At 44.6% G+C, this 13,986-nt stretch overlaps 1 protein-coding gene across 11 annotated transcripts in view; it reads left to right on the top strand.

The window, feature by feature from the left end:
• The window catches only part of LOC118701490 (kinesin-like protein KIF2A), a 158,507-nt gene that overhangs the window by 45,085 nt on the left and 99,436 nt on the right, over positions 1 to 13,986 (top strand). The window contains exon 1 of one of the 11 annotated variants that reach the window (XM_036406126.2): positions 891 to 1,034. The exons of the other annotated variants lie outside the window; for them this stretch is intronic. The gene's annotated coding sequence lies outside the window, so the exon portion shown is untranslated. Of the gene's footprint in view, positions 1 to 890; positions 1,035 to 13,986 lie in introns of those variants that run through there. 11 annotated transcript variants of the gene reach the window in all.

The following is a 13,986-nucleotide window of genomic DNA, read 5'->3' as shown; positions in this document are numbered from 1 at the left end:
TATTAGCAATTCTTTTTGTTTGCTTGAAAGTTTATCTATGTTATCCAGTTTTGCCACTTGTGTCTTTTCAGAAGTGAATGTTTCCTTGTATTTATTTTGATTTTTTTAAGGAGGGAATAGTTACAGTTTCTTCTGATATAATTTTGAAAATTTGCTTGCAGTTGTATATTCCAAACCCCTTAAGTTTTATTGCGACTTGATATTTGGGGGTTTATTTAAATTGTTCTCAATACTGAACGGAACCTAGACATTAAAACAAATGTTCCTGGCTACAGTATTTGGACCAGTTTTTCCTGGGTTTTAGTAGAGATTTAGATACTTACTTAAGACTGTTAGACACTCATCACAATTAAGTTAGCTACAGTTAATTTTGACTATTGGTGTGATTCCACAGTTGTTTGCGATTAACTTAGGGCCACTTTTGTCAGTCTACTGCATCAGTGTTAGTTTTTAGTTAAATTTAGGGAACTAAACCTATGATAATTCAGATGTAGATTGCCTTAAACTGATGTTAGTTATAGCTGTGAACCTGTTCATATTGTATACATACAGGCACATGCACTGTTTCTTTTTTTTTTTTGTCCTCATTCCTCTCCTTAAAATGTTCACAGCTGTTATAATGCTGTTTGAGCACTATTTATTATTTTTCACTTGAAGAATTAAAAAGCTTTCTTGGTTGAAGAAAATTTTAAGAGGTGAACACTCTGAGTTACCTCCCCTTATAGCTTTAACCAATCTTTTTCTACCGATAAGGAGAAACGAATACAAGTAGATATAAGTGGGGGAAAAAAATAACAGTTTACTAAAAAAAATGAAATAGCAACGGGCAAAAAATAAGAGCAATAATCATAAGTTACTAAGTTGCTGAAATCTTGTGGACTCCCTGGCAGCAAAGAGAAATTCAAAATGGTGGAGTGACCTCTTCCTCAAGATGGCACGCTCCACAGGCAACCGCACAGTCCAGGAGACAAAAGGGAGATGGTGAACAAACCCTGCTTGACTCAACCTTCCCCCGGAACAAGAAAAGAGGGAAGGTAGGAGCTTACAAAGCAGTTCTAGTGGCAGATGGGAATTGATGGTGTGTGTGAGGTCAGTGCTGCTGTTCTCTGCTGCTTCCTGCCACCCACTGGACTCTGCCAGTGTTGGTGCTGCTGTCTCGGGTCCCTGTTCTGATTGGGGGTGGAAGAAGAAAAAGATGGACTCTCAAACACTGACAAGCCTGGGCCGGGTCTGGCTTCATGCCACCAAAGGTGTTGCAAATTTCACTCTGAAACAGTTTTTGATTGTAAAATGCAGTTTCTCAAGTTGATACTGTTGTGAGTCCAGAAACCTGTCCAAAACAACCCCCTCCTTCGGAGGCCAGAGAGAAACAACAACAAAAAACAAACCACAAAGGGGAGCCTCTGCCTTGAGCAAGAGCTACAAAGCAAGAGAGAGCGTTGCTTGGGCAACTCTGACTTGTAAAAGCCTGGGGAACCCCCTGGCCCCTGCCCTGCCATTCTGTTTTCCAGATGCAGGGTCTTAAAGAGACTGTAACAATTCTGGCACAGATAAATATGGAATACAATAACCTATTGGGTTACCCAGGACAAAAGACTATAGCCTACTATAGTGTTCCAAATAGAGAGACAGGTGGTTGACATGATGTTCCTACAACTTTGACCTCTGTAAAGAGACACTTTGAATTCTATAATAAATGCTTAGCTATAAGACAGTACTGTGACTGATACCCTGGAAATGCATTTTCTGCATATCCCCAGAAAGTATAATGATAAACAAAGTTGTGGCTTAGAACATCCATAAACCATTGCTTTACTAGATAACAGTGAAGTACACCTGCTATGTTAAATGCTTTTCCCAAGTGGAACCACTGTTAGAGGCAGAATACAGGCCTAGATCTCCTTGTCTCATGCCAGTCTTCTCTGTGCCTTGTAATTGCTCCTGGGAAACAAAGTAGCCATGAGTAGTGATAAATAACAGAGAATAAAAATTTTCAGGTCCCCTGAAGTTGCTAGATAGAGCTTAAAGATTAACTAACAAAAAAGTATAAAATAATGTCAAAGTATGTATACAAGATGATAATGTAGCTGGAACCAGTAAATAAGCAGATAAGGAATATAGTGGGGGTTTTGGCAAGTTATGTAACAAGAGGCAACAGTGCATGCCCAAAGAAAAAATTCAAGGAAAGTTCACCTGTAATGTTGAAGCATTCAGTGAATATGGCCACCAGAGACCCCTTTAGATGACCCTCTGGGACCATAAAAAGACTTCCAGTAGGTGGCAGTTGCATGCAAATTAGTTCTAGAAAAAGTGATGTTTATGTATTAGCTAGGAAGTATGTAGTAATGAATATGTATGATCATGATGGAATAAATACCCTGTTGTAAAGTTTCACGACACATTCAATTAGAGGAGAGATCCTCCAGGTGTGTTCAGCGCTGCAATAAAGAATGCCTGCTTTCTAATACTTCACATTGTATTTGAAAGTTTATTCTCTGGCCAATTTCAGTATCAGTAGTTTTCTGTGAGGGTGTTATGAAGATGACATTGCTGTTTTTCTATTGAAAAGTGTTATGTGGAGTTAATTTTGCAGTCTTAGAATTTGGCCATTGCAAAGTGTTTAAAACTAAATTTTATATCTGTTAGACAAAAGGTAATAAAGCTGTGTGAAAACCTACATTAAAATTAGCTTTCCCTGGAAAAGGGAATAATTTTATCAGACTTATACTTTTGGTGTTCTTTTTTTTGGAAAGACATTGAGGTTCTGGAGAATGTCCAGAGAAGGGCAACAAAGCTGGTGAAGGGTCTAGAAAACAAGTTTTATGAGGAGTATCTGAGGGAGCTAGGGTTGTTCAGCCTGGAGGAAAGGAGGCTTGGGGGGAACCTTATTGCTCTCTTCAACTCCCTGACAGGAGGTTGTATTGAGGTGGGGGTCAGACTCTTCTCCCAGGTAACAAGCGACAGGACCAGAGGAAATGGCCTCAAATTGCACCAGGGGAGGTTTAGATTGGACATTATGAAGAATTTCTTCACTGAAAGTCTTGTAAAGCATTGGAAAAGACTGCCCAGGCAAGTGGTAGAGTCACTTGTGGAAATAGTTTAGTGGTGTAGATGGCAGTGCTAGGTTAATGGTTGGACTCAGTGATCCTAGAGGTCTTTTCCAACCTTAACAATTCTATGGTTCTATTATTCCTTCTGCAATTCCAACTCTGTAAAACATAATTGTTGAATCCCAAGCAGTAACAAAGTGAGTTCAAGTAACAATAAGTCTTTGACTTAAGTTGCATTTTTATCGGTGGGTGGTCACGCTTTTCACATAGAGGAATGTTATTCGCTTTCACGTTATTGATAGTCCCATTGAAGCTTTGTCAAGTGCAAGTTTGAGTTTCTCATGGCTCCCATCAGACACTGAAAGCTCTGTAATCCTAGGTACTGGAAGTGTGAGTATTTTCAGTCTCTTCTGTTAGTTACAAGATAGTATGTTAAGAGATGCCTTCAGTAGATGAACACACTGAATGTGTATGTGAGTAGAGTGAGATAGAACATGTGCTTTCTTTAAAGCTTTCTCTTTAGAAGCAAAGTATGTAGAATAGTTGTTCTCTTGCAGAGTTTGGATCTAGAATTTTTGTTGCACAATGTTGCACATCTTGCGATCACTAAAATGTGCTACTTTTTCGTTGTGGCTGAACTGCATAAGGAGTTTGAGGTGTATTCCCAGATGATCTATAAAAGCATTGGCTAGAGATGCAGGTATACATAATGATGTGGTGATGATAATCTCATACTCTAGGATGAGGGCAGTGAAAATGAATTAAGTTTGAAAAACACATTTACACTTAGATTTTGGAAACTGCATGCACCATCTAAGAAGGATGTGAAGGTCCTTGAATGCATCCAGAGGAGGGCAGGAAAGCTGATGAAAGGGCTGGAAGGCATGTCCTATGAGGAGTGACTGAGGACGCTGAGTTTGTCTAGTTTGGAGAAAAGGAGGCTGAAAGGTGAACTCATGGCTCTCTATGGCTTCCTGAGGAGAGGAAGTAGAGAGGGAGGCGCTGAACTCTTTTCCCTGGGATCTAGCAACAGGATGCATGGGTATGGGTCACAGCTGTGCCAGGGGAAGTTCAGACTGGACCTGAGGCATCATTTCATTACCAAGAGGGTGGTCAAACACTGAAACAGACTTCCTAGAGAGAGTGGTTGATACCCCAAGCCTGTTGGGGTTTAAGAGGCATTTAGACAATACCCTTAATAACATGCTTTAACTTTTGGTCAGGCAGTTGGACTAGATGATTGTTGTAAGTCCCTTCCAACTGAAATAGTCTTTTTCATTCTAATACTCCAGGTTTCTGATTTAATTTTGGGTTATGTTTGCATGTTCTTCTATACTACATTTATGACTTGAACTTCCCAGGTCATCTTGACATTTTAATAGGATAGGAATTCAGGTGGTGATGAATGAGGTAAATATAAATCAGAACCTTGATGATTTTTATGTTGCAATAAGCTTTCATCAAACCATAGACAAGAACTCTGGTGGTAATTGATGGCTGTAATGGTCACAGTGACCAGGAAGTAGTTGAGTTTCAAATTGTTTTGATGCCTTGAGAGGCTATCTAGAACAGAGGCTAGACAGAGTTAAAGTAGGTATTTATTAAAAAGGCCTTCAGAGGATACACCTTGGGAAGTACAGGAGCCCAGCCATGGCTACATCCAAGATGAACAACTGATCATGAGTTTTCACAGACTTTTATAAGTTTTTGTCCATTTACATATTGGGGTTAATTGTCCAATTACGGCTTCGGGTTATGAAGTCCCATCTTCCCAGATTGATCTCTTCAATTCGCTGTTGTTTACACTTTTTGGGCCTGAAGCTGCAATGGTGTCCTTGGTTCTCGGGCTGGAAAAGGATTGTTTTGTCTAGCTAAACTGTGAAGAGAACTTGCTAACACTTTATATGAAGTTCAGAGTTATATACTAATGCAGTACAGAATCTGGAAAATATGAAAGATAAAACTTAAGGCATCAATTTGCCATAGGAAATAAACTGCTTGCAAAACTTTGTCCCTGGATATGGGAAGAGCAGACTTCAGGTTGCTGAAGAAGCTAGTTGACTCAGTCAGTGATGGAAAGGCTGTGGATGTTGTCTACCTGGACTTCGGTAAAGGCTTTGACACTGTTTCCCACAGCATTCTCCTGGAGAAACTGGCTGTTTATGGCTTGGATGGTGTACTCTTCACTGGGTAAAAAACTGTCTGGATGGCTGGGCCCAGAGAGTGGTGGTGAATGGAGTTAAATCCAGCCAGTGACTGGTCACTAGTGGTGTTCCCCAGAGCTCAGTATTGGGGCCAATCCTGTTGAATATCTTTATTGATGATCTGGATAAGGGGATCAAGTGCACCCTCAGCAAGTTTGCAGGTGACACCAAGTTGGTGTTGCTCTTCTGGAAGGTAGAGAGGCTCTGCAGAGGGATCTGGAGAGGCTGGACGATGGGCTGAGGCCAATTGTATGAGGTTCAACAAAGTCAAGTGTTGGGTCCTGCACTTCTGTCACACCAACCTCCTGCAGTGCTGCAGGCTGTGGGCAGAGTGGCTGGAAAGTGGCCCAGTGGAAAAGGCCATGGGGATACTGGTCGACAGTGGCTGAACATGAGCCAGCATGTGCCCAGGTGGCCAAGAAGGCCAATGGCATCCTGTCTTGTATCAGAAATAGTGTGGCCAAGAGGACCAGGAAAGTGATTGTCCCTCTGTACTTGGCACTGGTGAGGCTGCACCTCAAGTGCCATGTCCAGTTCTGGGCCCTTCACTTCAGGAAAGACATTGAGGGGCTGGAGCATGTCCAGAGAAGGGCAACAGAGATAGGGAAGGGCCTGGAGCACAAGTCTGATGAGGAGAGAGGCGGAGGGAGCTGGGGATGTTCGGTCTAGAGAAAAGGAGGCTCAGGGGGACCTCTTCAGTCTCTAGAACTATCTGAAAGGAGGTTGTGGTGAGGTGGGGGTCCTTCTCCAAAACATCAATTGATAGGACCAGAGGAAACAGCCTCAAGTTGTGCCAAGGGGTGCATGAATGCTGGTCATTTTTTAAAAGCCATCTCTTAAACATGCAGGAGCAGGAATTTCCAAAGTGTCTAACATCAGGCAAGTGGGGCAGAAAGCTGTCTTGGCTGAGCAGGGATCTTCTCCTAGAACTTAGGTGGATAAGGGAAGTGTATTGGAAGCAGGGACAGGTGACACATGAGGACTACAGAGATGCTGTTCACCATTGTGTGGACAAAGCTTGATTAGAGTTCAAGCTGGTCAGCACTGTGAAGGACAACAAAAAGGAAAGGAAGATCAGAGATAGCATTGGCTTGTTACTTGATGAGATCAGTCATCTCACAAATGGGGACATAGACAAAGCAGAGACATTTAATGTCTCTGTCATTAATACTGATGTTAGGCCCTGGGAATCCCAGAGCCCTGTGTTGGAAAACCATACTGGGGGGATGATAAACTCCCAGCCAACTCTGAACTTGTGTGGGATCTGCTGCTCCATCTAGATCTCTAGAAGTCTATTTGGCCCAATGGGATTCATCCCAGGGTACTGAAAGAGTTCGTCAATATTATCATGGGACCTGTCTCCATTATTTTTCAACAGTCCTAGGAGTCTGGAGAGGTCCCAGTCAACTGGAAGCTGGCAAATGTTGCCCCAACTTTCAAGAAAGATAAGGATGACCTTGGTAATTACAGGCCTGTCAGTCTCGCCTCAGTGCCTGGTAAAATTGTGGAGAAAGTTATTCTGGGAGTTATTGAAAAACACTTGAGAGACAATGCAGCCAGCACAGGTTCACAAGGGGAGAGTCTGCTTAACCAACTTAATTTCCTTTTATGTCAAGGTTGCCCATCTAGTGGACCAAGGGAAACCAGTAGATGTGATATTTTTGCAATTTTAGCAAAGCTTTTGATATTGTCTCTTATGGTATCCTTCTGCACAAAATATCCAGCACATAGCTAGACATGTCTATAATACACTGTCTGAACAATTGGCTGACAAGTTGGACATGAAGGGTTATAGTAAATGGGGTTACATCAGGCTGGTGGCCAGTCACCAGTGGGGTTTCCACAGGCTCAATTTTAGAGCCAGTGTTCTTTAATGTTTTTGTAAATGGTTTGGATGCAGGAGTTAAATGTACAGTAAGTTTGCTGATTATACTAAATTAAGAGGTGTTGTGGATTCCTGTCTTGGTTTGAAAGACATGTCTGCGAAGAAAGGCAGGACCCTCCCTTGGAATGGAAAATATGACCCCCTTCCCTTCAAATTGTTATAATTTTGAATTTAAGAGGCTTTCAGGCAAAGATAAGGGAAAAGGAATAGCAGTTTTTTACTAGTATATATAACAAGGCAAACAGACAACAGTGGCAGCGACAACAAACAGAACCAGAAATCCAGTAACAGCCTTCACGGCTGCTAGCACTTCCCCCCTTTGGTGGAGTTATGGTCACAGCCGGCAGGAGCACTGGCAGGTTCCCAGTGGGCAGGGCAGGTGCGATGATTCCCCTGCGGCTGTGACTGTGAGTTGGGGCACCACGCAGTTCTGGCAGCTTGACAGAGACAGGAAAGGATGGAAAAATGGCTTGCTTTTACAAACCCCCCCAGGGGCAGCCGATTCCGGTGTCCCAGCAGGACTCTCGGAAGCAGCAAGCTGGAACGGCAGGACCTCCTGGCAGGCAGAGGTGAAAAGCTACAGTGTAGCATAAACCCGGAGCAATGGCGGAGGTACGGTGGGGGTTGGGCAGTAGCAGTCCGGCTCCCGAATGCAGTAAAAGGCTCTTCGGGATGTTCTCACCAGCACTGGCTGGTCCTTCGGATCCGGGCTGTGGGGAGAGTGGGGGCAACCCCCCGGCAGGAAACGAGGGCGGTCCCGGGTCCTTGCGGGACATGCACTGGCTCTGGGCTTCCCGACAACAGAGCAGCAAAAGAAGCCCAGCCGGCAAGCTCAGTCACAGTGCCGAAGAAAAAAAAAAACACAAAAAAACCCCACAAAAAAGAAGCAGGCAAGACCCACAGAAACAGCAGGATCCCTGGTCAGAGATACCAGCCGCATGAGTCCAGTTGAACTGCCGCCAGAAGAGACGACATTGCCTCTCGCCCTGCCCCCAACTCCCCTCGGAAACCCCGGCTCGGTTCCCATTCATCGGGACAGCTCCGGAGCCAGGGAGGATAGGGGGTGGGGTGGGGACAGACGCCACCCCTGGGCACAAAGCAAAACAAATCAAATGTTACACAAGCTCACACCGCTGTTCTCAAGGTGAAGAAGAAAAGGTAGTTTATTTTCTGACTCTAACATTTATAGTTTTCCAAAAGTGACAGCGGATTGGAGGGTGACAGTGACACCTCTCCAATGCCACTGGTCAAACTAACAGTCTATCAACTCTCTTCTTCCATAAAGGAATGCAAAACAATGAGTTATTTACAGAAAGTGTGCGAGAAAGTTCACTACAAGAATGTCAACATCAGAAGGCTTAGAAAATCTTAAAAAACCAGGGTGACAATCGAAGACCCTAAAAATGGGATGGGATAATAAACCATCCCTGAGATAACTCCCTTGAGGGTAGAGAGGCCTTACACAGAGATCTAGGTAGACTAGAGAACTGGGAAATCACCAACCATATGGAAGTTAACAAGAGCAAGATTCTGCACCTGGGACAGGGTAATCCCAGTTATACATACAAATTGAGGGATGAGAAGCAGGGGAGCAGCTCTGTGGAAAGATCTGGCCATTTGGGATGATGGCAAGTTGAATATGACTCAAGTGTGCCCTGGCATCTGGGAGGGTCAACTGTGTCCTGGGGTGCATATGGCACAGAATTGCCGTATAATTGTGATTATCCCATACTTCTCTGCACTGGTGCAGCCTCACCTTGAGTACTGTTTGCAGTTATGGGCACCACTATACAAGAAGGATATCAAAATATCAGTGTGTCCAGAGAAGGGCGACCAAGATGGCGAAAGGTCTCAAGGGTAAAACTTAAGAGGAGCAGCTGAAGTCGTTTGGTTTGTTCAGGTTGGAGAAGAGAAGGATGAGGGGGGGACCTTGTCACAGTCTGAAACTTCCTCAAGAGCAGTGGAGGGGAAGGTGTTGATCTCTCTCTGGTGACCAACAACAGGACATGAGGAAATGGAATGAAACTGCATAGAGGGAATTTCAGATTGGACATTAGGAAAAAGTTCTTCACTGAGAGAGTAGTTGATCACTAGAACAGACTCCCCAGAGAAGTGGTCATGGCACCAAACCTGTCAGAATTCAAGGAGCATCTGGATGATGCACTTGGTCACATGGTTTAGTTTTAGGTAGTCCTGCAAGGAAGTTGGACTTGCTGATCCTTATGGGTCCCTTTCAACTTGAGATATTCTATGATTTGAAGTAGAATAGTGCTCAAAGTTTACTTATTGATTTGAGCATTTAGAACCTTATTGAGTTAAGGGAAAAATACAGGCTTTAAACTTGCATTAAACTAAAGGCTTCTGACTTTTACCCAGGAGCAACAGTTGGCAGCTCTGCAATATAGTAAGTAATGGTTAATATTATTACTAAATGTAATATTGAAAAGTAAGAGGAATTTAAAAAAAAACAAACAAAACAACAAACAAAAAGGCACCCCTCTTTGACAGGTTAGGTCATAAAAGGCAAATAGTACCAGTTCAAAATATCTTTAACAGTGGCTGGTAGAATTTTTCTATGTGATGAAAAAGGTATTGCTTCTAGGCAGGTACTGTCAGCTTCAGAAAAAGCAGAGTTAATGATGAGAAGGAGGTAGGAGGTATCTTCTATTTATTCAAGCAGTGAACAAAATGAGAAAGGGGGAAGGGAGGGAGAAGACTGGTTAAGTAATTTCAGTCTTTCAGCAGAGAGTATTCACTACACTATTTTAATCTACCACAGTCTTAAATCCTGTTGTAGAACAACTAAAAATATTTTGTAGTGGGTTAACCTTGGCTGGATGCCAAGCACCCACCATAGCCGCTCTATCACTCCCCTCTGCAGCTGGATAGGGGAGAGAAAATATAACAAAGGGTTCATGGATTGAGATAAGGACTAGGAGAGATCACTCATCAAATACCATCATGGGCAAAACAGGCTCAAATTAGAGATATGAATTGAATTTATTGCTAACAAAATCAGAGCAGGATAATGAGAAGTAAAATGAATCCTTAAAAACACCTTAAAACACTCCTCTCTCCTTCCCAGCTCTACCTACTACCCCAGCAGCACAGGGAGACAGAGAATGGGGGTTATGGTCAGTTCATCACCCGTTGTTTCTCCAACTGCACAGGGAGAGGAGTCCTTCCTCTGCTCCACCGTGGGGTCCCTCCCACAGGAGACAGTTCTCTGCAAACTTCTCCAACGTGAGTCCATCCCATGGGCAACAGACCTCCCCAAACTGCTGCAGCATGGGTCGCTCTTCCACAGGGTGCAGTCCTTCAAGGACAGGCTGCTCCAGCATGGCTCCTCTCGGATTCACAGCCTCCTCTCAGGCATCCCCCTGCTCCATAGTGGGTCTCCTCCATGGGCTGCAGGTGGATCACTGCATCCCCATGGACCTCCATAGGCTGAAGGGGCACAGCTGCTTCACCATGGTCTTCACCATGGGCTGCAGAGGAATCTCAGCTCCAGTGCCTGGAGCACCTCCTCCCCCTCCTTCTCCACTGACCTTGGTGTCTGCAGAGTTGTTCCTCTCACATATTCTTACTCTGTTCTTCTCTTTCTGAAATTACAACCGCACAATCACTTTTTTTTCTTTCTTCTAAAATATGTTATCACAGAGGTGTTACCACCATTTCTAATTGGTCCAGCCTTGACCAGTGGCACATCCATCTTTGGAGCCGCCAGGGAATGGCTCTGTTGGACATGGAGGAAATTTCTGGCAGCTTCTCACAGAAGCCACCCCTGTAGCTCCCCTGCTACCAAAGTTTGGCCGTGCAAACCAAATACACAACCACTAAACCCCAATGCTGTTTGAAAGAGTGTCATGGTTTGACACTGGCACAATGCCAGTGCCCCCATGAGAATTCCCTCTCCCTGGTTTCTGCTGTGAGATGTGACCGGGAATAAGCAAAGCAAGCTCCCACTTAGAAAAAAAAAATTATTAACTAAACTACAAGGGAAAGGAAAAAAAACAAACACACAAGGAAAATGAAAACTTCACAAATACATCTCCTCCTCCTCCCCACCAAATTCCCAATACAATACATCCCCCAAATCTTCGACTCTCGGTCTGGCACCACCCTTCAGAATACTCAATCCTCAGTTCATCAAGAGGAGAAGGAGTTCTTCTTGTGCCAATGGTGACCTCTTCCTTTCATGTCCAGCGCTCTCACCACTGAATACGGACCAGAGCTGCTTCTAGGGTCGACTTTTAAGGATGCTTCATCCCACTCCAAAAAGGCACAGTCTCAACTTTGGGACATCTGTCCCCCCCATATTTTTCACCCCCTGGGGCCGAGGGGTACCCACACTGAACCCTCTTGGTCCTGAGGCATTGCCTCCCCCTAGTATGCAGTCTCTGTATCACAAGGAAACATGGCTCTGTCCATGGCTACACAAAGAGTCCAGCATAAGCTACTCCATCATCTCTTCTACCTGAGTTCTTCTCTATTTCTCTCGTGGCCCCTTTCCTCTTATCTCTATCGCTCTTCTCATTCAGCTCCAGGAGGATTAGCATTTGTAAAGTTTCCATCATCCAAGAAAAGGGTTAAAAATCTGAGGCTCTGTCTGTCCAGAACTCCCACGGCTGCCCAGCCGGGCACCTTCTCGCCGCACCCCCCCTTCTCCTTCTTGGCCGGCCACTATTAAATTTCAAGATGGCCCAAGCACAGGCACAGGCTCTCTCTCTGGCTCTCCTGGGGGGGGGGGGGGAGGTGGGTGGCTGCCCAATGCCTCTCAGTGCTCCTCCACCCTTCCATCCTGCAGGGGCCTTCACCTCCCTTCTGTCCAGGGCCCCGCCTACCTCACCTGGCAGCATGGCTTCCCCTCCCCCGCCCAGCCCGCAGCCTGGCAGGGGAGGTCTGAACCTTTCACTGACCAGAACCCAAGAGAGCCTCCCAGGGGGAGAGCCCTGCTTTTAACCCCGTGTTCTCAGAGGCAGACCCAATGTCCCAATGGCCACATTAGGTGCCAATATTAAAATCTGAGCACCCATTGGCCTGATCACAGCATCCCAGAAAACATATTTCCTGTCAAACCACCACAAAGATACTTGGCTGGATCTCCCTTTGCGCATAATACCATAACTGTATTGAAATTTGTACTGAACACAGAGGACTTTGAGCTGTTAAAATGTATAACGAAGGATTCTGGAGAGGAAATTTCAGAAACAGTTCTAAAAGATTTTTAAAAAGCTACCAGCAAAATTATTTTAAAAGAGTCCAAGGAATTGCTGACTAAATGTGTAAGGAGAAGACAAATTATGTTCAGTTTTATGGAATTTTAAAAATACATATAAGAAGACATAGAACCATTTGTATAACTTCTTTACAAGCTGTCAACTCATAGGAAAGATGTGAATGTCATTACCAGAGATTGAATGAAGACCTTCACTTATGAAGTAGTAGGAAAAGAAAAATGTGTTGAGACAACAGAAAATACTATCATGGCATGTCTTGTTCTTATTTGAATAAATTTGCAGCTCTAACTGCTAATCCTCCTTAAATCTCAGAATGGCAGGGATTCATATAGGTGATAAAAGGGACCTGTGGGTGTTGGAAAACCTCATAGGAATGTTTAAAATGGGTGATCCTTTTATGACCTGATCTCTTTTATGACCAAGTGACCCACCTGGTGGGTGTGGGAAAGGCTGTGGATGTTGTCTATTTGGACTTCAGCAAGGCATTTGACACTGTCTCCCACAGTAAACTCCTGGAAAAGCTGGCAGTCCATGGCTTGGACAGGTACACTCTTTGCTGGGTTAAGAACTGGCTGGATGGCTGGGCCCACAGAGTGGTGGTGAACGCTGCTGCATCCAGCTGGCAGCCAGTCACTAGTGGTGTCCCTCAGGGATCAGTGCTCGGGCCAGTTCTGTTTAATATTTTTATTGATTACATGGATGAGGGTATTGAGTCTATCATTAGTAGATTTACAGACGACACTAAGGTGGCAGCATGTGTTGATCTGTTGGAAGGTAGGAGGGCTCTGCAAAGAGACCTGGAAGGATTGGATAGATGGGCAGAGTCCAATAAGATGAAGTTTAATAAGTCAAAGTGACGAGTCCTGCATTTTGGCCACAATAACCCCCTGCAATGTTATAGGCTGGGGACAGTGTGGCTGAACAGTGCCCAGGCAGAAAGGGACCTGGGGGTACTGGTTGACAACCGACTGAACATGAGCCAGCAGTGTGCCCTGGTGGCCAAGAAGGCCAACAGCATCCTGGCCTGTATCAGGAATAGTGAGGCCAGCAGGAGCAGGGAGGTCATTCTTCCCCTGTACTTGGCACTAGTGAGGCCACATCTTGAGTACTGTGTCCAGTTCTGGGCCCCTCAGTTTAGGGAGGATGTTGAGATGCTTGAGCGTGTCCAGAGGAGGGCAATGAGGCTGGTGAGGGGCTTGGAACACAAGTCCTATGAGGAACTACTGAGGGAGCTGGGGTTGTTTAGCCTGGAGAAAAGGAGACTCAGAGGTGACCTTATCACTCTCTACAACTTCCTGAAAGGTGGCTGTAGTCAGGTGGGGGTTGGTCTATTTCTCCAGGCAGCAACTGACAGAACAAGAGGACACAGTCTTAAGCTGCGCCAAGGGAAATATAGGTTGGATATTAGGAAAAGTTTTTTACGGAAAAAGTAATAAAGTACTGGAATCATCTGCCTGGGGAGGTGGTGGAGTCACCATCCCTGGATGTGTTTAAGAAAAGACTGGATATGGCACTCGGTGCCATGGTTTAGTTGAGGTGCTAAGGCATGGGTTGAACTCGATGATCTTGAAGGTCTCTTCCAACCTAGTCATTCTGTGATTCTGTGA

Source organism: Molothrus ater, chromosome W (genome assembly GCF_012460135.2).
Source record: "Molothrus ater isolate BHLD 08-10-18 breed brown headed cowbird chromosome W, BPBGC_Mater_1.1, whole genome shotgun sequence".
Taxonomy (NCBI): Eukaryota; Metazoa; Chordata; class Aves; order Passeriformes; family Icteridae; genus Molothrus; species Molothrus ater.
This window is presented reverse-complemented; position numbering and strand designations above follow the sequence as displayed.